The sequence below is a fragment of the Watersipora subatra genome, unplaced genomic scaffold, assembly GCF_963576615.1.
Source record: "Watersipora subatra unplaced genomic scaffold, tzWatSuba1.1 SCAFFOLD_45, whole genome shotgun sequence".
Classification (NCBI taxonomy): Eukaryota; Metazoa; Bryozoa; class Gymnolaemata; order Cheilostomatida; family Watersiporidae; genus Watersipora; species Watersipora subatra.
This window is the reverse complement of record NW_027045217.1, coordinates 461,200-485,319: the sequence shown is the minus strand read 5'-3', so window position 1 is coordinate 485,319 and position 24,120 is coordinate 461,200. Positions and strand designations below refer to the sequence as shown.

At 36.6% G+C, this 24,120-nt stretch overlaps 2 long non-coding RNA genes across 2 annotated transcripts; one reads left to right on the top strand and one right to left on the bottom strand.

The window, feature by feature from the left end:
* Nucleotides 1-1,201: 1,201 nt before the first annotated feature.
* LOC137409995 (uncharacterized) lies at nucleotides 1,202-4,993 on the bottom strand. Its single transcript, XR_010980944.1, has 3 exons — nucleotides 4,939-4,993; nucleotides 2,269-2,411; nucleotides 1,202-1,971 (listed from the first exon to the last, which is right to left on the bottom strand). It is a non-coding gene; the product is annotated as an uncharacterized lncRNA (long non-coding RNA).
* Nucleotides 4,994-14,319: 9,326 nt separating this feature from the next.
* Nucleotides 14,320-17,960, top strand: LOC137409992 (uncharacterized). The gene is made up of 4 exons (XR_010980943.1): nucleotides 14,320-14,481; nucleotides 15,005-15,165; nucleotides 16,064-16,198; nucleotides 17,610-17,960. It is a non-coding gene; the product is annotated as an uncharacterized lncRNA (long non-coding RNA).
* The last annotated feature ends 6,160 nt before the right edge of the window (nucleotides 17,961-24,120 follow it).

Sequence of the window (24,120 nt, the reverse complement as noted above, 5' to 3'; positions counted from 1 at the left end):
CATCGATAACAAAGTCTGGGAAAGTAATCACCTCATCCTTGTGGGCGCAGACCATAATTAAATATAGGTGAAAGAAAATCAGATTAGAAAACAAGATTAGCAGGATAGCTTTTGTACTATTTCATGGCCCTCGAAGAATCCGTTTTCATGGCATGGGAGATATGTGCAGCCACCGCGCAGTTGCTGTTTCCTTGTTGCAAATTTGCACAGACTTCGCACTGATCAGTGCGCAGTGATTTCAGTGCGAAGACGCCGTTTCCATGATTCGGAAAGGGCGCAACTCCGAAGCACTGCGCATCATGGGAAAATAGTGTATGTCAAAAACCCTCCTAAGAAGGTTGAACTGGCTAATTTTGAGCACCTAATATTACTGCTGCAATATTTGGGTAGCCCTTTTGCTAGATTAATTAAACGCTCATGCTCTAATATTGTTCGATTCATTTTGGTTCAGTAAATGTTTGTTCCAGCTGTCTCAAGCCATTTTTAGTCCTAATAGTTCTATAAAACCACGGGTACGGGTACGCTGTAAGCCTCATAAGGACACAACAGAGAGCATTTAAATCCAAATTGCTGATTACAGCTGATGTCTGATCAGAACTTTGCAGGATAAAAATAAACTAACTTGAATTGCATAAAATTTGCAAAGTTCTCACAATTGTATTCACATAGTTAAACAGCTGCAAAATGGCTGAAGACTGTTTTGCCATAGATATGTTGGAGATTATATTCATGACCAGGGGAGTGTCCTACTACATGACTGACCCTGACACTATATTGAACTCATAAGTGATGTTACCACTTATACCCCATACAGAGTGAAGTAGCAGGGATAGCTCAATATGTATGTGTGCCTGTGTGTGTTGGTCTGCGTACTGCTACTCATGTTTAATTCTCAGCTTGACCTTTGGTGTATTTTAAATGCCAATGCGCTGGCTGAAGCTCACTACCCTTTCTTGAAGGTGACATTTACGAGCCTATTTAAGACCTATTAGCTATAGGAGACTGGGCAATGCAAAGCAGTGATGTCCTACATAAATAACCGCATGCTTTGTGACAGAAGGGCAATGCTTTGTTCACTTGCAGCTGGTCAGGCAAGTGAGTCATCATTGTTTACACTGAAAGAATTAAGAGACATTTTTGTTGCTACACGTAATTTGATATAACTACTAAAGCACACAAGATATTTGTTTCAAATTTTAGATACAACGCTTATACACTATGTATTTCCTACCCTGCAAATTTGTAAACATGAAGTTGAATATTTCATATAAAAAGTGCGAGTAAAAGTGTATATTGATGCACATGTATTCCAAAAGATATTGCAAAATTATCAATGTTGCCATATGCTATGGGCTAACATGTCAGATAGCTAGGTGTACAAACTGATTTCAAATGCATACACACTGGTACATCGTACGCTGATTGCAGTCTGCCATGAATATAAATGTTGGGTCTTGGGTGTTATGCAAACAGCATCAGCAAACTCGTAGAAAACAAGCGACAAATGGTACACTTTTCTAGACATACTGTGAAAGGCTACACATGACTAAAGACGACCAGTCGGCTAAGCCTTGATCTGAGATTCCCTTGTTAGCTGCTACCTTTGTAGCCTCCTGATGAATTATAATCCTGAAATATCTGGAGGTGATATTTTAACTAACGTTGCGCTGTGCAGTGGAACGAGCATGGAAATCCCTGATGCAAATTGCTTTGTAAAACCGATGAAAGAGTTTTAGTGACCACCAGCTTGTGTATGTCTGCAGTGATTCCTTGTAAGTCGACACCCTGCCGTATGCTCAGTTCTGAGCCTAGACATATCTTTGTGATGACAGGATGAGGTGGAAACATACCACCTCTATCTTTTACACTGATTAGTATCACATCAGGGGATGATGCGTAAACCTGGACAGGAGGCTATAAAGCTGGTGCAGTCATTGCAGTTGAGTTTTAAGCTCTGTACCTCATAACCTGCTAAATAAATATCATATGCTAATATTATTATAAAAAGCATACATATCAACCATAAAATAAATTTAACTACATATCGCTGATCTGCTGCAGTATTATTTCAAGCCACTCTGCTTTCTGTATATCTGCTTTATACACTAACAATAAGTGAAAGTAGTTAATACCAAAATACATTTATATACCCAAATTATGCACCACAATATGAGCAGCCATGCAGTTTAGCATATGCAGCGAGGCTGCAATGTGTGCCAGATATTTTGTTTTGTAGAAAACCTGGAAATATTGGTCATATTTACCTACCGATGCACTCCACTATGTTCGAGCCAGACCTTGACAGTTCGATTTCCAGCTGTTCGCTTGATTTCAAATCATCATGGAAGTCATCGTCACCTTCTACATGACTCTTTCTTGGTTTAGATGAGAGAAGTAGAGGCAGGAGCCATCTGTGTCATTAAAATCACGTTTTAATTGCATAACACAATTGCAAAGAATGTTATTTTTAATAAATTTCGGTAGGTCTCAGGATCTTTTCATGAGTGACATCGGAATACTGTGCCAAAACTTATCCAAAGTTTCCAAACCAGCCATTGTACTTACCACTTAGATTTAATAGCAATTAATTTTAAAAATATTATTAAATTCACATAAAAGCTTTGCATCCATAAAGCTGGTTGCCGTATGACATTAATTAATACTCAGCATTTAGGTGGCTGAATGGCATGTGGTAGAGTCGCAAGTGGTGATAAGTGAGCATGCTAGTCACAGTAAATGTAATAAACATGGGCTAGTTAAGTTGAATCAAAAAGCACTAGAAACAGTATTGCTGTTTTTCTAGCAAAAAAGCCATTTTAAAGCTGATCCAAAAAATAGGTGCGAGCTTAGCAACAAGGGTAGTTACCATTTTTAGAACACATTCTCCTATTCTGTAATATATTTGATTGTTAATGTGTTTGCTTGCAGATTTCGATGCCATCTACCAAGTCCAGCATACTAATAAGTTAAGACGAAGAATCATAGTGCTATACTTTTAAAATTATAAAATAAAACACATTTGTCTACCTTTGGGTTGTTATCTATAGAGTTCCATTATAACATGTTTTATAGAGAAAACAAATAAAGCAATTGAGGATTTCAGGCCTATGCCAACAATAATAAGTCTGACAAAGATACTGATGCTCAGCAAACCAAGCCAATCAATGATTAACCAGATTTTTGAGAATACAATAGAAACACTCATGAAGAGATCTGCCATCTTACAATATTCAGTTATGAGATACACAGTTTTACAAGCAACTTGTGTGGAGTATAGTATGGAAGTTAGTGATGTACTTGCGGTTATTATACAATGTATATAGTTAAAATCAATACACTCAGATTTTCAACAGTTTTGCTGGAAACAATTTGCTGTTAGAAAGTTGCTGGCAGCAAAATCAGAAACTACTATCTACAACCACCACAAACATGCTGCTTCAGTAATGAACTTGTCAATTGAATAGTTCACTGATGACATAGAAATTGTAATGACCCTCTGTTTAAAGGATTATTAACTATAAGTGCTGGATTGGTGGTTCAAGTAGTTGGTTTATGATTTGCGAATTTATAAAGGACTGTATTTTAGGTGTAGATTTAATGTCAAGAATTAGACTGGTTTGTTTTACTTAAAAAACTTTAAAACAGAATATATTTATTAAAAATTCAAACTTTCAATTGCAAAAACATGAAATATATGAAGGCTAATCAAGTCAATGGCCGATGCTCATTGCGCAAGTCTAAAAATATAAAGAGTGATACAAGAGCAGAGTGATACGTAGAGCGTGAGTAAAATATGGAGTTCGAATTGTTTCTGATCTACACAGGCTTATATATGTTTGCCTAATCAGTCAGGCAATCGTCACATCCGTAGATCACAGACGATTGGGCGCTGCAAAGCTTCCTAGGCAGTAAGCGAGTAAGTACAAGGAAGCAGATAACATTTATGCTAAGCAGTAAAATAGCAGGTGCTAGGAAGTTGGAATAATAAATCTGCAAGTAGCCTGGGCATGGCTCTCGTGGGGATTGGGAGAGAGAGCCTGGGACACATCGCAACACGCGGGGAAGACAACTCTAAAAGCCGACTTCTGAAGTCGCTAATATCACAATGGTTATTTCCGAAGGAGTATCATGTGACGGTCTTATTTATGATCTCCGCGAGTATTATGTATTATTTTTAATCTGAATTGGCAGCAAACAAACGCTGGTTAGTAAGTATGAAATGTTGGTTGCATAATAAATCAATAACGACAGTTATATTATTTCATATGTTCAATTCATTATGTTTTGATTTAATTATAATAAAAAATTGAATCAATTGAATAAAAAAAATTCACAATAACAATACAAACATAGCAAACGAACAGCAATAGAACAACAAAAATGAATTGCACGCTGCTAGTAAAGAAAAGTTTATCTAGTAAAAAGTAATCTCAGTTTTATTTTACTCACGAGTATTATTATTCGCGACAGTTATTATGAACAACTCGGATCTACCACTGCAAAACGGTGCCATCTGAAAGCAAATACTCTTTCCGAAGCCAATAGGAAGAACTATAAATTGGTCAAAACCTGCGATAATATGTTGTAAAACTTGAGACTGTTTTGGTCTCAGTGTGACTATGCCTAGCTTTGATAGATGAATTTTGAATGGCTCCATTTTTATCAGTATAGGGAATGAAACTGCTAACGTGAAAACGCAAGAGAATAGTAGCCTATGGTTCCTATCGTTTTATTATCAAACGAGGTATTTCGTAACCACCCAGCCTATCAAAAAAATAGCGCTTTTTACTAGATCAAGTCACGTTACCGTGACAATAAGCTTTTAAACGCGCCACATCTAATACATCGTGAGATACGAATCTAACGACACGCTTCCATTAGTATCAGTCTGAGCGTCATATGTAACATATGTCGCTCGTTTTGCAGAAGTTATCTTACCTTTTTTTCGCTATGTGTCCCAGGCTCTCTCTCCATATCCACCACGAGAGCCATGACCAGGCTAGCTAGCAAGAGTCCAGAAAGCTGTTTCCTAATCACATCAGAAATGGTTAAATAAAAGGGGATGAGTGGTTATGTAAGAGGTGTATAATACTCTTAAAGATGTAGTTGCGTCAAAAATGAAATTAGGACCCATAAAAGGCTAAAACATCAGCTACAATTTGATGCCATTTTTGTCTTTGTAGACCAACCCTGTCTAGAGATATATGCGTTTGAATGAGGCCCTCTTTTAAAAAGCTCACGTTCCAGCGGGTGCCAATTTCGTGACGTAACTAGTTTGTTTTCTGAAACGAAACCACGAGCGATAAATATGAGGTCGCTTCGTTAGCCAATCACGATCGCGAAGTTTTTATATAGACCGTAATAAATGTTATCACTCGTAAAACGCGTTGTCTGTGATCTCGAAGATTCTCATCGCTAGAGAATTCATGCTCATCGTTACTGATTCAACGCGTTTCAACAATTACTAAGTTATACATAGTTTTAAAATGGCTTCAAGTTCGAGCGACCGCTACTCAGAGTTATCTGAGCAACGTTTAGTAAAAGATTAGAGTAGACAGCCTATGGCCAAAGCTGACAGGCGTCAGCAGCGTTTTGCTGCAGAAGAAGACAGAATGGAGGTAAATTGACTTAGAGTCTTCTATACTTTAGTAAATGTAATATTTTTTAGTCATAAATACATATACTAATTAATAAAATGATAATTCTTTGCTATCTCCAATCATCGTTTCATAGCTTATCTGCCGTTTTACCTAGCTATAATATTTTTTTCGAATTTTCTTTGGTAAATTAGAGTCATGATTACAAATTATTTTCACACGTAGGAGGTGGGTAAAATCGATTGATCATTGCAAATCTTTAATTTCCAGAACCAAAGCTTCGAATCGTTGGCTTGGCGTACTTGTGCCTTTATTAAATGTTTATTCGTTTTTAAAATTACACTCGCAATTTATTTAACTCCCAATTTGGAAGCTGTCAATAGATACGCTTTAGAATGACATATCTATGAATGACATATTTATTGCATCTTCTTTGTTTACATTTACTTGTTTTACTGATTACAGAATGTTTATGTCGTCCCACCAGCCGAAGAAGCTTTGTCAGTGTGGAAACTGCTATAAAGGAGAAAGCAAGACTTGAATGCGTGCTGGATGATGTTTTGTTTGAGTTTGTTGCAGTAGATGAATTTGTCTTATTGTATCAGCTAATACTATGTGAGTGGCCACGACTTGATGAAGATTTTTAATAAAAGCTTTATGCCGAGATGAAAATATTTTTGCTTGTAAAAATTATATAATAAAATAATATTGTTGAAGATAATGCAAAACATGATTTGCAGAATATTGTAGTGAATCGGATATGGTATATGGGTGTCCGCAGAACTGGAGAATGTGAGTTCAAATCTAGTTTGCAGCAGACTTCTCATCCTTAAAACTCTATCCCTGTCTATATTCTTTTCAAAGAGGTGGCTTGCTTATTTCAATTATTTAGCATTCGGTAAGAATACTAGTAAGAAACTAGTACGTAGGTAATAGGCGACATAATGTGGGCGGGGCTTATGGGAGGCTGTATATCGTTTATATGGGTAGCTGCAGAACTGTGCTGATACAAAGACCGCGTTCTACATAAAGTGACTAGACAGCATTACCGTAGACCGGTAGAATTGGTAGTCGGTACCCAAATGTTTACACAACATTTGGAGAAAGTGAGTAGAACAAACTTTCAATTTTCGTTATTTGAGGCCTTTTAAACATTCATAATAATGCATCTGTAGCAGGATTTAAAATTTTATTCTAGCCAACACGAGCAAATACAAAATAAGATATATGCCAATAGAGCCGCGTAAGACTAGACTTTTATCGCAAATAGCCGATGTGAATACGAGAGATAGAGAGAGGTTGCCAAACGCGTGACATCATTTTTGGCGAGGCTGGGCACGTTTTTGTGGCCTGAGCGTTTTTACGGCGATCAGATTTTTTCGGTTTTAATCTTCAAATATCTTGGCAATGCGATCGCGTAACACAACAAACAACATATCAACTGATAGAGAAAAAAAAATGCTTTCTTTTAAGATCAACTTAAATTTTGACGCAACTACATCTTTAAGACAGGATGCATAAATACTAATATAGAAGTTGAATAACATGATGAGTTCCTTTGTTTCACAATGACAAGTATTCATGGGGTGTGTAACTGAAGATTACAAATGCTGGTCGCTTCACAAAATGGCACCACAATGCACGATTATATTAGCTCAAAATTCAAAGGCAGACACTACCACTGAAGCTGCAATAAATTAGAACTGGAAACAATTGCCAAAAATGAACTAAAGTCAGATATATGCTTCTACTGAGAATACCCTCTAGAGAAGAAAAAAAAACATCAGTTTCTATTAAGCCCCTACAACAAACTAATAAGCATTAAACCTGACACCACTGCCCTACTAGAGCAGATACACGATGTGACCAACCAACAATATTCGTTATAATAGCTTTTGCATAACATAAGTTTCCTCCTAAAAGCAGAAAGCTAAATTTAACAGACTAAAGCTGCGGTCACAGCAGCCGATTTTGGGTCAATTCTCTGACCAATTTTTCTACTGACCGAGAATCGTATCGTGTGAACAGCGCAAACAAGCCTGATACCGATATAGTCCAAAGAGAAAATTTTTTTTCAAAGCCGATATTCTATTTGAGTAGCCAATGACATCTTTTTTACCGTGAGTCATAGTGTCATTAAAGCCTGGTTTCCATATGACAGCACAATGATCGTGCGCAGCCCAGTGATCGTGCACAATGCATTTTATAGGCCGCAATGCGGTGTTTCCATCTCGCGCGTAGGCACCACGCTTGCATTGGACAGAGTGGATAATTTCCTTACTTTTTCGTAGGAGAGACAGATTTCTTCGGAAAACAGCCCTCCGTTTGAATTATGGGATGGGTTGACAAGGTCTAGCGGTGTATTGTGGGATACATAATCGTGCGCACCCATCGCAAGGACCCATTCTGTTGGATCCTTGCGATTAGCGTACGCACGTCGCGCTATCGTCGTGTGTTGAAGTTTCCATATCACAGCTGGCCTACGCACGCAGGACGTCGCGGCCTTGTGCTGTCATATGGAAATCAGGCTTTAATATGAACACCATATTTGTCTTCACACCTGTGTATGCTATTGTCATAGCTTCACTCATGAGTAACAGCAACCCGGAAAACTGCTGTGGAACATATAACTGCTGCGCACATTATGTTAGCAAAAGATCGTCCTCCTTATGGTTATCCATTATTAGCGATGAGCAGTGCAAAATAATCAGGCAGTTTGCTAAAAAAGTTCACTAAAAACATTGTAGGAAACAGTCAGCAAAATTCAAGGAGTGACTCACTAAAATATATCAGCTAAAGTTATCTGACCCTGCAAATAAAAAATGGACAAAATCACCCACTCTCAGATCAAACTTGGCCTCTGCACAATGGCTGATCTGAACGCAGCTTAATACTAAAGCCTGGTTCACATATCGATTTCGAAACTCTGGCGGTAACTTGCGCAGCAAAACGCTTGCGGCACTAGGCTCGGTGGCATATGTTCACATATAAGCTACATCGCTAAACATAATCGAGGAATCACATAAAATGTTCGCTCGCCATGCCGTTTCTATAATGGTGACCTTCACCTGTACGAGCATTACATGAAGGTTTTGCCTGCGGCATTTTGCGACATTTGAACAGCCCTAAACTATTGCGAGGCCGTCTGCAACTATCGGCGGTCCTTGGCTGTACCCGGCGCATAGGTTCCCATTTCACCGCTAATAGCATGCGGTGCTGTCGCCAGTACTTTGCGACGTGTATGGGAACAGGTGAGTGACCAGAGCACACATACACACACACAAACAAACTGCTTATGAATCATTCAATAAACTAGTGGACAACCAAAGCGACACAAATGATTGTCCATCCTGGTTAGGTTATTAAACTATTGAGGCACTCTGCTTGCGCAAACTCTAGTGCGTTCTATACAAGAGGTCAGAGGCTTTTCTGCTCCTTCCAACCTCGGACAAACAGCACAAATAAGCCTAATTGCCAAAGAAATAAGTATAACATCATAATTCATGTAGTAATTGGACAAGCACTGATCATTCTTAGTACCAAAGATGGCTGTGATTCTTTGTAAAGTGCTTAACCTCATCCTATTCTGATATTCGATATTCTAGAGCACTTGCACTATTTAATTGAAAAAATAAAATAAAAATCATGACTAGGCTGAATTATTAATAACAGTGACTATATACATGTAGAAACGTGTGTATACAAAGGTTACTGCTGCAGCAGAAGCTACTTTGAAAAACTATTGAAAAAGTTTTTATGGACGATACCAGTACAAATGTATAGCAATGAAGCACACCACGGTACTTTGCAGATTTAGCGATTGCTTTATAAGAAACCGAAAATAGGAATGTAGCAGGACATCTGAAATTGAAACGTCACATTAAAAGAGAGGTAATGGATTTTAAAATGACTTTATAAAAATGAAACAAATGGTAATATTAGTTAATAGTAAAAATTACATATACATTTAGTTAGTAACCTACAATCGCAATACGGATACCGAAAAAAAGATGGCCGAAAATCACAATCTTGTGGTTAGTTATGCGTGTTTGCAAACTTGCGATTACAATCTTCGCAAGTTTAAATCCTCTGCGAAGCGAATTTTTTATTACTAAAACTATCCGTATACAACTGGATCGACCGACTAACGCTCACATTTATATATAGATTGAATGTCATCCGCTGCTAACAGTATTGCATTGTAACATATTGCCACAATTTATTTTACCATTGCTTTAACTTATTGAATAACTATATTAATTACACTAACTATCATGGTTGTTTTACTTTAATTTTGGTCAGCTGCCAATGACATCTTCGATAACAGAATGACTTTGGAGAGACCTCTGCAAAAGGCTATGTAATATTGTATAGCCCTTCGGACCTCTATAGAACCTCTCAGCTATGTATGCATGTATGGACCACGTGATGTAATGGAAGGTGCACCAGTAATAGATTCGCTTACTTGAAACACAGCCTTTTAGTAATGTTGCAAAGGTGACACGCTAAAGCTGTGGTCACGCAATGACCGAACTGACTTAGGTTTGGAGGTTAGTTTACTTTGGGTCGGCTAAGCCACATGTCACATGGCATCCGAAGTCAGTTCGCCTCCTAGATACCATACGCATGGAGACAGGACACTGTTTCATTGGTAGTTTTATGTATTTAAACTAAATATTTCTATTGTAAACAAAAAACTTTGAGGAACAATTATTAATTATTATTACACAGCAGACTTATCAGAAGATCGTTCACCTGCTCAGAATAAATCACTCGATAGAAAAATTTTGCCAAACCTTCCATCAACAAAATTATACCTTTTGTTAATATATGAATGTTTTTCTATGCTGAGTACATAACAAACAAAAACAGTCTTCATCATAGTACTGTGGTTTTACATAAATAAAACAGGCAACGATTATTCATCAGGATGAGTATGACACATTACTTATATTCTACAGGAAATAAAACCACAACCATTTTTTAACATTTATGCAAAACTCAAGCACAACATCTTACATTCATGCAACACAATCACAAGTCCGGGAGAGCCTGGTCATAAATTGTTTGATGTTGTTTATTTAACCAAATAAAAAGATCGTCCCATTTCTATTTATCTTTGCTCACACGCACGTAAATAGAAATGTGACGAGTGCTCGGTAGAATTTTAACCAGCCAATAAACGCAAGGGTTCGACCACAAAATTTTGAGCAGGATCGAAATGGTTCGTTTCAGCCAGAAATGTCTTCGGCTGAACAGTTTACAACTGACAGCGACGTTGTTTTGTGTCGTTTAGTTCATTTCGGCTCTCACGTGACCACTGACCACCCTTAAAGAGTATTGATGAGTAAGAAATTTGTAAGCTGCGAGTCTAAGATACACCGGTAACTGCTCAGTTGAGCGATAATCCCATTGAAATACAATTCTTGGATAATACTGTGATAGTGTGGCATCATGCGGATCGATCACCCATAGACTCCCCTTCAATCTATTGCATGTGTGTTTCTATTAATAAGACAAAACTGTCACCATAGAGCTATAAGCTGGGCTGACTAATACTTTTTAACGAATGCCATAGCTGTTTAGTAGTTAAAAGTTACCGGAGAAGTGGAATTGTCTGCTCCAAGGAGAGATAGCTTTATTGTTGCAACAGTATGTGTAGACGTGAACAAAGCCGTATAGCACACATGTGAGCTCTACGACCCTGAGAGTGAATTTTAAAAAGCTGAAGTTTTTGTTGTTGATGAAAAGCAGCTTAGCCTCCAAAGCTTTAGTTTTAGTCTTAAAGGTTGACTTGCGACAAAATTCACATTACAGTTATTTGGTATCAAAAGATTCACCATGTCTTACATTGTTGTGTTGTAGGTGCCAAATATGTGGAAATGTGATTACAAGCTCTTGAAAGCTCAAAAACAAAAAGCCGCCGTAAATTGGAATCTGTTTATTTCTCTGACGTAGTTCTGACAATTTGGTTATTGTCTTGTTACATGATGTTCTCATGTGAATTGAAAGGCCGATAAAAAGCTCCATATAAAACTTATCGTAGCACTAGTTTATGACAAACACTTCGGGTTTTACCGAAGACCCCATATCAAATATAGATGCGCGCTACTTTCAATTTTGTTTTGGCTTGATCTAATCGTCACGTCGTAATCTGATCATGTGACCCAATACTTCGCAAATAATTTTTGCAGCAATTTTCGAATATCACATGTGACCAACAGGCTCGTCATGATTATCAGACAATGATATGTATGCCTTCGAACTAAGGATAGAAAGTTTAACGACTTGTTACGGTAAGTTATAATATATCAGAGCTAAAAGTGACTGCATTACAATGACGATAAAATAGACGCGTAAGAACAATAGACCTGGTTTTATTGAATGTGTGAAATATATTTGTGAAAATATTTCGACGAATGAGGTTGCATGAAAGTGTAAACAGAAACCATCCTGTAACAACTACGTCCCATTTGAGCCGCTTTGGAAAGAGAATTCAGACTACGGCGGTCTCATGTGGCTGCGATTAACTGTTGGTTTTTTTAGCTTTTAAAAGCTTTTAATCACATTCCCATATAATTTGCACCTACAACACAACAGAATAAGACATGGTGCATCTTTTGATATCAAATAACTGTAATGTGAATTTTGTTGCAAGTCAACCTTTAACAATAGGTCATATATAACAATCTTATTTTTTGTTCATGAAATGACGAGAACACCTATTGTAGGTTTTCGTAAACAGTGTTAAATAATACAGTGTGATATTCACTGTTCTTTTGAAACCTTTGGCTCAGTTTTTGTCGTTGCTTGTCACAGTAGATATTACAAATAATTAACAAAACAATGAAGTGTTCAGTTATTGTTATTAGCTTGCTTATATGACATTGTCAATTTACTAAACAAATCTTCCTTTTGCAATTAGAAAAATAGTTTGCGCCCATCTGGGGCATTGGTCAGTAATGACACAAGAAACAACCATCGTAACCGAGACTGTCAACTTGCAGAAAATTCTCACATAGATGATTTATACAGCTTAAAGGCAATTACGCGGCTATATCAAACAGTCAGTTCACATACCCGTTGAAATGATTGTTGTATTGTCAGATTTGCTCTTTACAAAATAAGAAAAAGGGGGATGCACCTTCAAAAAAATTTCCAAACCTTTATGCAATCTTGTTGTTGAATTTAACTCGAAGAGAGATTATCTCATTTATATCAAATTGTAAAAATCACAATTAGATAAATTACAGAATTTAAAAATTACAGTTACTACATGGTCATGTCATAATAATTAGTCTACATGTATTTGCTAGAATAGACCATGGATCCGCATAAAGTTACTTCCACTTGGCAATGCTTAAATAATTTTGGCAAAGATAAATTTTCTTAGAATTGTGTAACATATTAGCAGACAAATCACTGAAAATTATGTTTTTTTGCAAGGAATGTTAGAAGTGAAAAGGTTGCTTTGCTTGTTGTCTGATGGATTATTTTTGGACTCAACAAAGTTTCATGCTGTAAATAAAAAATGATTATTGAGTCTTGACTGACAACTTGCAACTTCGTTTTTCTTTTCAGTCAGTACAATAAATAGTTGTGTAACATAAACATGATGTACTGCTCACAAAAGAATCCCCTCAAAATCTCTTTCTCATAAAAGAGTCTTCAACTTATTCACTACGTAATTCATTTTAGGTTGAACATAATTAATTTGTATCAACAAAAGCCATTCAAACAGCTGCTCACAAAATGGGTCAGGCCAAACAAGGCAAGTCTTCGTCGGATTCGATGAAATTCGTATGCTCTCTACGAGCGCGTTTCAGAGCTTTTGTGCTTATAGACGTTGGGAATCATCCGCAATTAACGTTTCACATGAAATGAATACAAATGCTATATATATAATACTTATAAGAATCCTTTACTGTCAGTTTCACATGAGCACACACTACAATAGTCTCCATACTAAGCATTTGAACCAAGAAAATTTGAATCCATTCACTTGTAGCTACAAAAAGAGAACCAAACCACATAATATAAAAGAGCTCCAATGAGGGGCTTCCGTCTGATTTAAATTGTCTGTAAGCCCCACAGAGGGGCTTATAGTAGTGCATGAGTTAAATCGGTCACCACAAGGCAAATATGGTATTCATTATTCGATATCAAGTTGATTTCAACCCTTCGGGCACCATTTTCGCAGGTCTGCGAGTGTGCAGTGGCTTTGTGTAAGGCAGTTTTGTAACTGATCAACAATTTGAGGTTTCTTACCAAATAGCGTCAAATCACGTCCATTAGTAGTGAATAAATCACTCGGCGATATTTATTCAGAACTCTTTTAGCAGTTTTAACACAACATCATGAGTATAGGCAGCGGTAATCACATCGGTAGTTTCAGAAAAAATCACCAACTTGTCGGAATCTCCTTGTCGGTATTCGGCGTTAAGTATGACTCGCTTGGTCTTCCATAACCGTGGTTTTACGACGTTTTGTCAGTTTACGTCTATTAAATCTTTACAAAGAGATTAAACGCGTTTTTGTATTACTGTATAATGAACCAAAATATCAACCGAGATTGTTTGTGGGCATATACATAGAATTTAGTTATAACTTTTCGGAATTTATGAAGTTCGATGCGTGGGAAAGCTAAAAATCCGCATCGTACTCCTTCGAAAGATTTCGAAGGTATGCATTTACATCGTATTATGCCTGAAAATATCGGACAAGGCAAAACTAGGAGGAGGAAATATCCGCCATATGATTTATTTTTCCGGTTGTTGTAGTTTAATTAATGATTTAACGATGCTTAACTCATCTGCAATACTTGCAATAAAATTCACAATATAGTAATAAATGATATTGACGCTCTTTGCGATCGTTATTGCTGGTGAGTAAAGTTTTTTGCATTGGTACAAATTCAAGTTTTTCTCCGTAAATAAAACCGAGTGTTAAAGACTGTGTTTCTAAATAATTGCACTCCATGGTGGTAAACTGCAGTGGATTATCGTTCTTGGATGCGTTTGACGTTGGAAAACAGCTTGAAAAGCATCAGCTTGCAAGTTTGAACGCCATTTCCTAAACTTAATTTGAAGAATTCTTTCTTTGCCATTATTTTTGTCTCCAAAATTGTCTCCATAAAAATGAAGATCTATACGCATATATCAAATGAGTAAAGACATGTTTGTTAGTCACTGAGCTACTAAACTTGTTATTCAGTTGGAAAATGTTGAGCAATATTAGTAGTGACCAACCAGCAGTTTTTAGTGGCCAGATTTAGGGTTTGCAACTACAACTACAACTATCGGTTCAATCTCAGTCCAAGTCCATAACCATTAGATTCTTACCATATAGCTAGTTTATCGATTTGTTGTTTGCAAGATCTCTAATGTAGTTTGTTTGCGATTTTTTAGAATGAATCTCACAAGATCTGGCCATTATCCTTGCAACTAATCGTCTAATTGTTATCTAGTCAATCACCACTACTATGGTCAATTTGCCAACCATACACCGGTTCGGCTCAACAGTAAATTCTCCATAACCAATTGAATCGGTATCAATAAATGTGGGACAGGTGAGATCTAGACATATTTCTTGCATTTTTCCATCACTATTGCAAATTTTCCATGTCTGTGTTTTTATTATACATGTTGTAGGCTTACTAATATGTTATCAATATGCTTTAATTCAGCTACATGGAAAGTTTGTTTATTTGTGCCCTAAGCCCTTAACGTCGTGACAACCATATCAAATTCGATAAACATACCATATAATATTCAGTACATAAGACCAGTCCTTCTACTGCAATGTCGCCTCGCGCACTGACCAGTGTGTATTTATGCTACGCCTACAAGCTTCCAGCTCGCTGCGCTGGAAGATGTTACCATAGAGCATTTGTGTTTGAATCCCAACAGTGACTTCGTTTCTTTCATGAATTTAAATAGTATTGCTGCGGTGTCTGCACAAAAATATGACGGTAATGTAATTCATGGCACGATTTCTAGTAAAATTCAACTTCAAAAACCGTTGCAAATCAAAATTACATGATATCACATATAGGAATTTATTTATAAAATAGTGAAATACCAGTAATCCTACTCAATGTGAGCTGATTGGAACACCAGGTCCCCATTATTCACCATTCGAAATGTCATCACTAGGATTCTCTTCTGGAATTACGTGATATGTTTTGAATTGGATGTTGGTTTTTGTAGTATCTGCCTACAAGGCCACACTTCAGTATTCCATTTGACACATCCACTATTGGGCATTCACACCTTTTTCTTGTACATGAATCACGATTTCTGACAGAAATCTGTCTTGCGGCATTGCTACTCTGTTGAATACCTATTATCCGAGGTAGCGGTTTTGTTCTTGTATTGAGGAGAACCAGTACGTTGGTTAAGGGCTTGTTTTTTGTTCTCTGTGATCTTCACTATAACATGCTACTCTCAGGCTTTTGTTAATTGTAGTATTCCCGACGGCGCCAAAAAAGGCGTCCTTACTGATGGTGTTTTGAATGCCATTTCTTCAGCTACGCATTGCCCGCCTCTGATCCCGATTGAACTATTAGCGAATAAAAGATTTGGGCCATGGAAGAGGTCACGGTATGTACATGTCAAAACCAGGATTTTCGAACCAAACTTCAGATCTCGACTTGTACTCTTGAATTTACGATAGATCTATAGTTACTCTCCCTTTAACTGTGATTTTTGTTATTGAAAGTTGGAAAAATTAGTTTCAAATTTAGAAATGCTGTAGTACAAAACGTAGATTTTTTTGGCAGATTGGAAGCACATTTCAACACTAACTACCTAGCACATCAGAATTTTAAGCAGAGAAAATATGGAAATCTAAGAGTTGTGTGCACGTGTACATAATTAAGAAAGCAACTCTTGAAAGTTTGCATTGTGTTAGATTATGTATAACTTGTGATAAGCATGTTAGGTTGAGAATCGTGCTGCCTTTTACCAAAATGTCAACTTAGAGCTAGTAGTGCGATGTAATTTCTTTTTCTCTTTTTATGACATGATTTTCAGCTATTTGATTGTGATATAAGATAGGTATGATTGAAGAATTTGACAATATGTAAGAGGCAACAATAGCTGATTGACTATGTATTTTTAAAAGAGTGTACGCGCTAATTCAAACAAGCTTATAAAGGAAATTGAAAAGGCAGGCTGCTCGCATACTTCTAGATCAACTAAAACTTACAAAATCTTATCGTTTAATTTTTCATTAAGTATCTGCACGGCGTTTCTTAAAGCTTTGGAACAATCTGCAATAGCATTAGCAGTGCTTCTCATTTACCTGCGTATATAGCTGTTTGCACATATAGCGTCTCATCAGAAAGGTTAACCTCCAAGTAAATAACTCGACTAATGCGGAGTTGTTAGCTTACAGTTTGTTATTATTTTTTAATGGATATGTCCAAGTTTGTGTTTTTTGCTACATGAGATTTACTAATTAATTTACCGCATTGCTATTCTACAACAACTCTTTTTAAATTTCAAATTATTAAAATGATAATTCAGCATAAGAACAATGCGACTAGGACATTAGTTGCTTCTGAAGAAACTTACTATTAGCGCAACCCTAAATATGATATGCTTGTGCATTTTTCATAATATGCCAATATGAAGTTGCAGCCTTATAGGAAGCTCAGTTATGAAGCCATTAAATAAAAAGCTGATTAGGATGATTTTGAAAATATGGTGGTTGTGCACTCTTGTATCCACCTGTGCCTATTATGAGGAATCGCGATTCCAAAAACTTGAATGAGTGGACAATATTACATTATTATAGAGTGCCCACAAATAGTGAAAAGAAAAGTATTGCTGGTACTATTTCATGTATCTAGCAAGTGACACTGTGATGTGGCAGATCAACCTCGATGTTCATAATTACTTTGTTAACAGGTTGTTGCCATATTTAGTTTATACTCATATTTGCTTTGTTTGTATTCTGTACTTTTTAGCAGTTCTCATCTGCTAATATAAATGCTTCTTCACATTTCAGGGCTTAAAGGATTGTACTGTAATCTGAATTGTTTGATGAAAGAACAGCTTTCGCCACCACAATCCAAGGACGGACGAGCTGGAAAAACTTTAGTCTAATGTGGTAAAGCATTTGGTGGACTGTAGCATTATTCACAAATATGATCATAGCTTTGCTTGTTTGTCTCTGTGTATCATTGATATATAATTTATTCTGGTGTAAAGGTTGTGGTATTTTTCTGCCATGTTTTGATGATGACAATATATATAGAGTTTAGTCATTTTATAGCTATATTTTTATTGTGTTTCATATTATTTTTTGTTATTATATCATGCAACTGTTTGTACCAAAATATACAGCTTCGGAACCATGCCCTAACTATTGAGATGCTCACAAAGATTATTTTAAGAATAATCTAGTAAAAGTCTTTGTATATATCTAAAGTGCAATATTTGTTGAATGTCCGTCAGCCTTGAGAAGAGATGTTGTGTGAAGGTCAAGCATGGCACATTATAGAAAAATTAGGTTGCTTCGGAGACGTAATGTTGGCGGAATGTTGTATAGCTTAAGGAAAGAATATTGTCGACGGTTATGCTCGGTACATTATAGTAACATTGTACGCAATTCATTAGAGGAACATTCTGTGAAACATCAAAATGTTAGAAATTGTCTACACAGTTACATCCCACTAATGTTCTGCACGAAAACGTTCCTGGGATGTTGGCTAATATCTTTGAGGCAACATCATGAAAGGCATGCTTGTGGAATGTTCTGTAACATTCTCCCCATGTCGCAGGAATTTTGCACCAGATCATCTGCTGAATGTTCCATAATGGTGTAATGCCATACTGTTCCGAATATATTAGAAGACAATATTATGTGAATGCTTATACCCAGACATTTCAAAGTAGCAATCCTGTAACATTGCTGGGACATTCGATAACAATGTTTTGTAACAACGTTATAATAACGTTAGCAAACCTTTTCCTCGTTCTAACGTTCTAGCTAGAATGGTACAAAACGCATGATTCATTTTTTGGAAGTTGTCCCCCTTTCATAACAAAAAATTATTTAAAATGTAACAAATTAAAAATGTTATAGATTTTTTATTACAGATATAAAAACAAACAAAATAATGAAAAAAATTAATGATAAATTTGAATGATTTATGTAAATAAAATGAAAATTCACTACAAATTTCAATTTTCGCACTTCATTAGACATATCGCAAAAATGACTAGGGTCCATTAGCTCTGTCTATCCGTTAAACGGGTCAAAGTAAGACGCGCCAGTGGGAACTCATCGCAACTGACCAAGTCGCCACACATACATGTTGTGTCAGATGGTTGGTGGTAGTCTATCTACCGATTGACTAACGCTCCGTGTCGTCTGACAAGCCGATGCGTATGTAAATCATTTCGTTAGTAGAGCGAAGCCAATGCCCATATACTTGTTTGCCCTTATAATTATATTTCGTTTTAGCTCAACGAGATTACCGCGGCATGGAAAGCGATTCTCAGTAGCTTGGAATATTGTACAATAAAGATGGAAATCCCTACGCATCAATGTCCCACCAATGTTCTATGCGTAACCTTCCTGGGATGTTAGCTAATAGCCTTGAGACAATATTATGTAAGAAATGTTCGTGGAATATTATGCAATGTTCTCCCAATATTGTGGGAATGTTATGCAGGATCATTTGCTAACATTCCAGCAACGTAATTCCCACATCGTTGCTGGGACGTTGTGGGAAATACGTCCCAGCAACGTATTTCCCACAACGTTGTAGGGACATTATGGGAAATATGTTCCAGCAAAGTAATTCCCACAACATTGATGGAACGTTTTGAGAGTTACGTTCCAGCAATGTTTTTCCCACAACGTTGCTGGAACGTTGAAAATGTGTCTACAAATAATCTTGTGACAACGTTACGATGTAACGTTTCTGGGACTTTTCGGAACCTCCCTGGAACGTTCTGGGAACGTAAAATTGTTAGTTGGGTCTGTCATACAGAGTGATCACTCTGTATGACAGGCCTTAACTCACTCTGTATGACCGGCCTTAACTTACTCTGTATGACAGGCTTTAACTTACTCTGTATGACAGGCTTTAACTTACTCTGTATGACAGCCCTTAACTTGCTTCGTATGGCAGGCCTTAACTTACTCCGTATGACAGGCTTTAACTTACTCTGTATGACAGGCCTTAACTTACTCCGTATGAAAGGCCTTAACTTGCTCCGTATGACAGGCTTTAACTTACTCTGTATGACAGCCCTTAACTTACTCTGTATGACAGGCTTTAACTTACTCTGTATGACAGGCTTTAACTTACTCTGTATGACAGCCCTTAACTTGCTTCGTATGGCAGGCCTTAACTTACTCCGTATGACAGGCTTTAACTTACTCTGTATGACAGGCCTTAACTTGCTCCGTATGACAGGCTTTAACTTACTCTGTATGACAGCCCTTAACTTACCCTGTATGACAGGCCTTAACTTACTCTGTATGACAGGCCTTAACTTGCTCCGTATGACCGGCCTTGACCTACTTTTTCTGCCCGCAGAGATCTAGAACGGTATAGCTGTGGCACTAGTGGTGATAGTTCTGTGCAAACACTTCCTACTGAAATGGATAACAATTCCGTTTCTTCAATACCTCAGGTAATACTGACCTTTATTGATTTATTGAACAGGCATTTATTATTAATTTCAATAACTCTGCACGCATTGTTCAATCATTGTTAAGTGTCAGTAAGATGCGAATGGATATTTGAATAAATTACAAAGACAATTTGAATCAATGTCGTTGTTTATTTGGCAAAAGACAGTTTTGTTAACCTAATAATTATATTACAGGTTTTATATAGAATGCTTTTAAGTTGTTGTTTTGTTAAGGCAGAAAAAAACTAGCTGGATTCTGTAAAGTCTGACCTTTTTAACCAATCAATTTATTCTCTCTCAAAACCAACAGTAAAATTTACACAACAAAATTTCCTTAAAAACGCTAATAATAACAACTAATGATAATAAAAAATCTAACAAGAATGTCATGGCCTTCGCCTGGTAAAGGCTAATTCGCACTCGTCCATTTATTTGTCAATGTGACGTGTTATTTTGTGTGTCTAGCCACAACAGCCTCAACTCTTACACATTTTGACACATTTTTTAAATGTAAGTCAGTGGCTGTCATTTGTTGCTTTTCTTCTTAACGCCGCAAAAAACGTAGCGTTCATGTATCTTTTGTAATTAACTTGAAACTTTCAGAGCTACAAACTATTTGATACATTTTACATGATTAACTTATGTTTTAGCTCTGTCACAACTGCTAGTTACATTTTTCTTCGTCAAATAGTATTTGAACATTGTGCTTTACCAACTTATGTAAACTTTGTTGAACGCAAATAATATTGAAAGTTAGCCTATCTATAAATTATTTATCTGTAATTTTTAAAAAAGAATTGAATTCTATGTTAGAGTATTAAATGAGGTGTCTCTAGACTATTGTTCACTTGGGGGCAAAATCTGAGTTTTTAAGAAGTATTAAAGACCACCAACTAAGGTGAAATCTACAGTTTGTTAACAGTAATGGTATACAACTTGTTAAGTGAGTTATTGCCATAATAAGTCTATGCCATAATAAGCTAAGGCGGGTAAGGTATATCATGTAACAATTAATTCGATAATGTTTTGCTAGACTAACACAAGGAAGAGCAGCTCGCTAGAAGCAGTAAGCGTAGTGTGCAAGTCTAGATTACTTTCATTGATCGCTTACTAGCATCATATTTTGACATATATAACAGCTGCTATATCATATATAACAGCTACTATAACATATATAACAGCTGCTATAACATATATAACAACTGCTATAACATATATAACAACTGCTATAACATATATAACAACTGCTATAACATATATGACAGCTGCTTTCAGTTAATTTCTTTTGCCGCCTTGATCAGTTGATCACCCTTGGTTGATGCAACCGTTTAAAGGTCAAGGCCAAGATTACCCATATAGATACTATTCTACCCAGTATCTATACTAGGTAGAATAGCACCCATATAGATACCGGTACAATTCTACCCATATACGTATAGATACCGGTAATATTCTACCCATATACGTATCTACACTGGTAACTATTCTACCCATATACGTATATACACTGGTGCTATTCTACCCATATGAATACTGGTCGAAAGCATTGCTAAAACCTTCATATGCTCATCAGGACTTGATATAATCAGCTGGTTTTTATCATTTCTAATTCTTGTAGAGTCTGACCATCTTCAAGAAGACCTGGCAGAGCTGTCAGGAGAGATTTCACTTAAACAAAGAATGATTGAAGAACTCGAAAGGAGCCAGCGACAACTGCAAACAATTCGTCAGCATTACGAGGATAAAATGCGCAACTTGCAGGACCAAATAATGGCTGTTGGACGAGAACGAAACCAGGTCCTAAGCAGCTTAGGTAACCTCCTGTTATAGCTAGTATATGTTAGATCAGCTGTTATAGCTAGTATATGTTAGATCAGCTGTTAATAGTTAATCAGCTAGCTCTTAACAAGTTATAAAGTTCAGTCCATACAGTGCTATGGCTTCGGTGTAATAATCTGTCATTTAGATAGTAATTGGTATGAGTTTGATAATCTTAACGTGTAGCTAGCTTTGCAACCAGCTAATTCGTAACCGGACAGCAGTTACCAGGATAGCAAATACAAATGAAATAAACTGTTATGTGAGTTCTGTTTTCAGGCAGCAAGAAGCAGCAGTCGGAGGAGCAGGTGCGCAAAGTTAAAATGGAGTTTGAGAAACGGCTGGATACCATGCAACAGGAGCTCAATAAGGTAAATACTGCCAAAAAGGAGCACGCCAAAATGATGAAGAACCAAGTTGTCTACGACCGGCGCATCAGGGACCTTAGTACTGAACTGAATGAGATGAAGAAGATAAAGGTAGGCTTGCTGACCGATACAAAAGCTGTGTTAGTTAATCCTACAAAGAGAGAAATCTCCGCTATATTTATACCTGTGTTAGTTAATCCTACACAAAGAGATATCACCACTATATTTATATGTGTTAGTTAATCCTACACACAGAGATATCACCACTATATTTATATGTGTTAGTTAATCCTACACAGAGATATCACCACTATATTTATATGTGTTAGTTAATCCTACACACAGAGATATCACCACTATATTTATATGTGTTAGTTAATCCTACACAGAGATATCACCACTATATTTATTTGTGTTAGTTAATCCTACACAAAGAGATATCACCACTATATTTATATGTGTTAGTAAATCCTACACACAGAGATATCACCACTATATTTATATCTGTGTTAGTTAATCCTACACAGAGATATCACCACTATATTTATATGTGTTAGTTAATCCTACACAGAGAGATATCACCACTATATTTTTATGTGCTAGTTAATCCTACACAGAGATATCACCACTATATTTATATGTGTTAGTTAATCCTACACAGAGAGACATCACCACTATATTTATATATGTGCTAGTAAATCCTACACACAGAGATATCACCACTATATTTATATCTGTGTTAGTTAATCCTACACACAGATATCACTACTATATTTATATGTGTTAGTTAATCCTACACAGAGATATCACCACTATATTTATATGTGTTAGTTAATCCTACACAGAGAGATATCACCACTATATTTATATGTGCTAGTTAATCCTACACAGAGAGACATCACCACTATATTTATATGTGCTAGTTAATCCTACACAGAGATATCACCACTATATTTATATGTGTTAGTTAATCCTACACAGAGAGATATCACCACTATATTTATATGTGCTAGTTAATCCTACACAGAGATATCACCACTATATTTATATGTATTAGTTAATCCTACACAGAGAGATATCACCACTATATTTATATGTGCTAGTTAATCTTACACAGAGAGATATCACCACTATATTTATATGTGTTAGTCAATCCTACACAGAGATATCACCACTATATTTATATGTGCTAGTTAATCCTACACAGAGATATCACCACTATATTTATATGTGCTAGTTAATCCTACACAAAGAGATATCACCACTATATTTATTTATGTCTTACTTAATCCTACACAGAGAGACATCACTACTATATTTATATCTGTGTTAGTCAAGGAAAAGTTTGAATGGGAAATAATTGTTTGGCGTATGAGTTTTTTGGGATCTTCGTAATGTGTTGTGTTGACTATTGCACCACCACATGATCTTGGTTTTGGAGATCTCGACAACTATGGTGATGCTATTGCAGGTGCGACTGATGGCACAAATGAAGACGGAATCAGAGAAGAATAAGATTAGTGACCAACGAAAGAATAAGGAGCTGCTACAGCTGAAAAAAGAGAAGCGGCAACGAGACAATCAGGTGCGCATGTTGGAGTTGCAAAACAGACAGAAAGATGCCATACTCAAGGTTGGTCTTTAACAACACTCAAATGTTGGTCTCTAAGTTTTCAAAGAGTG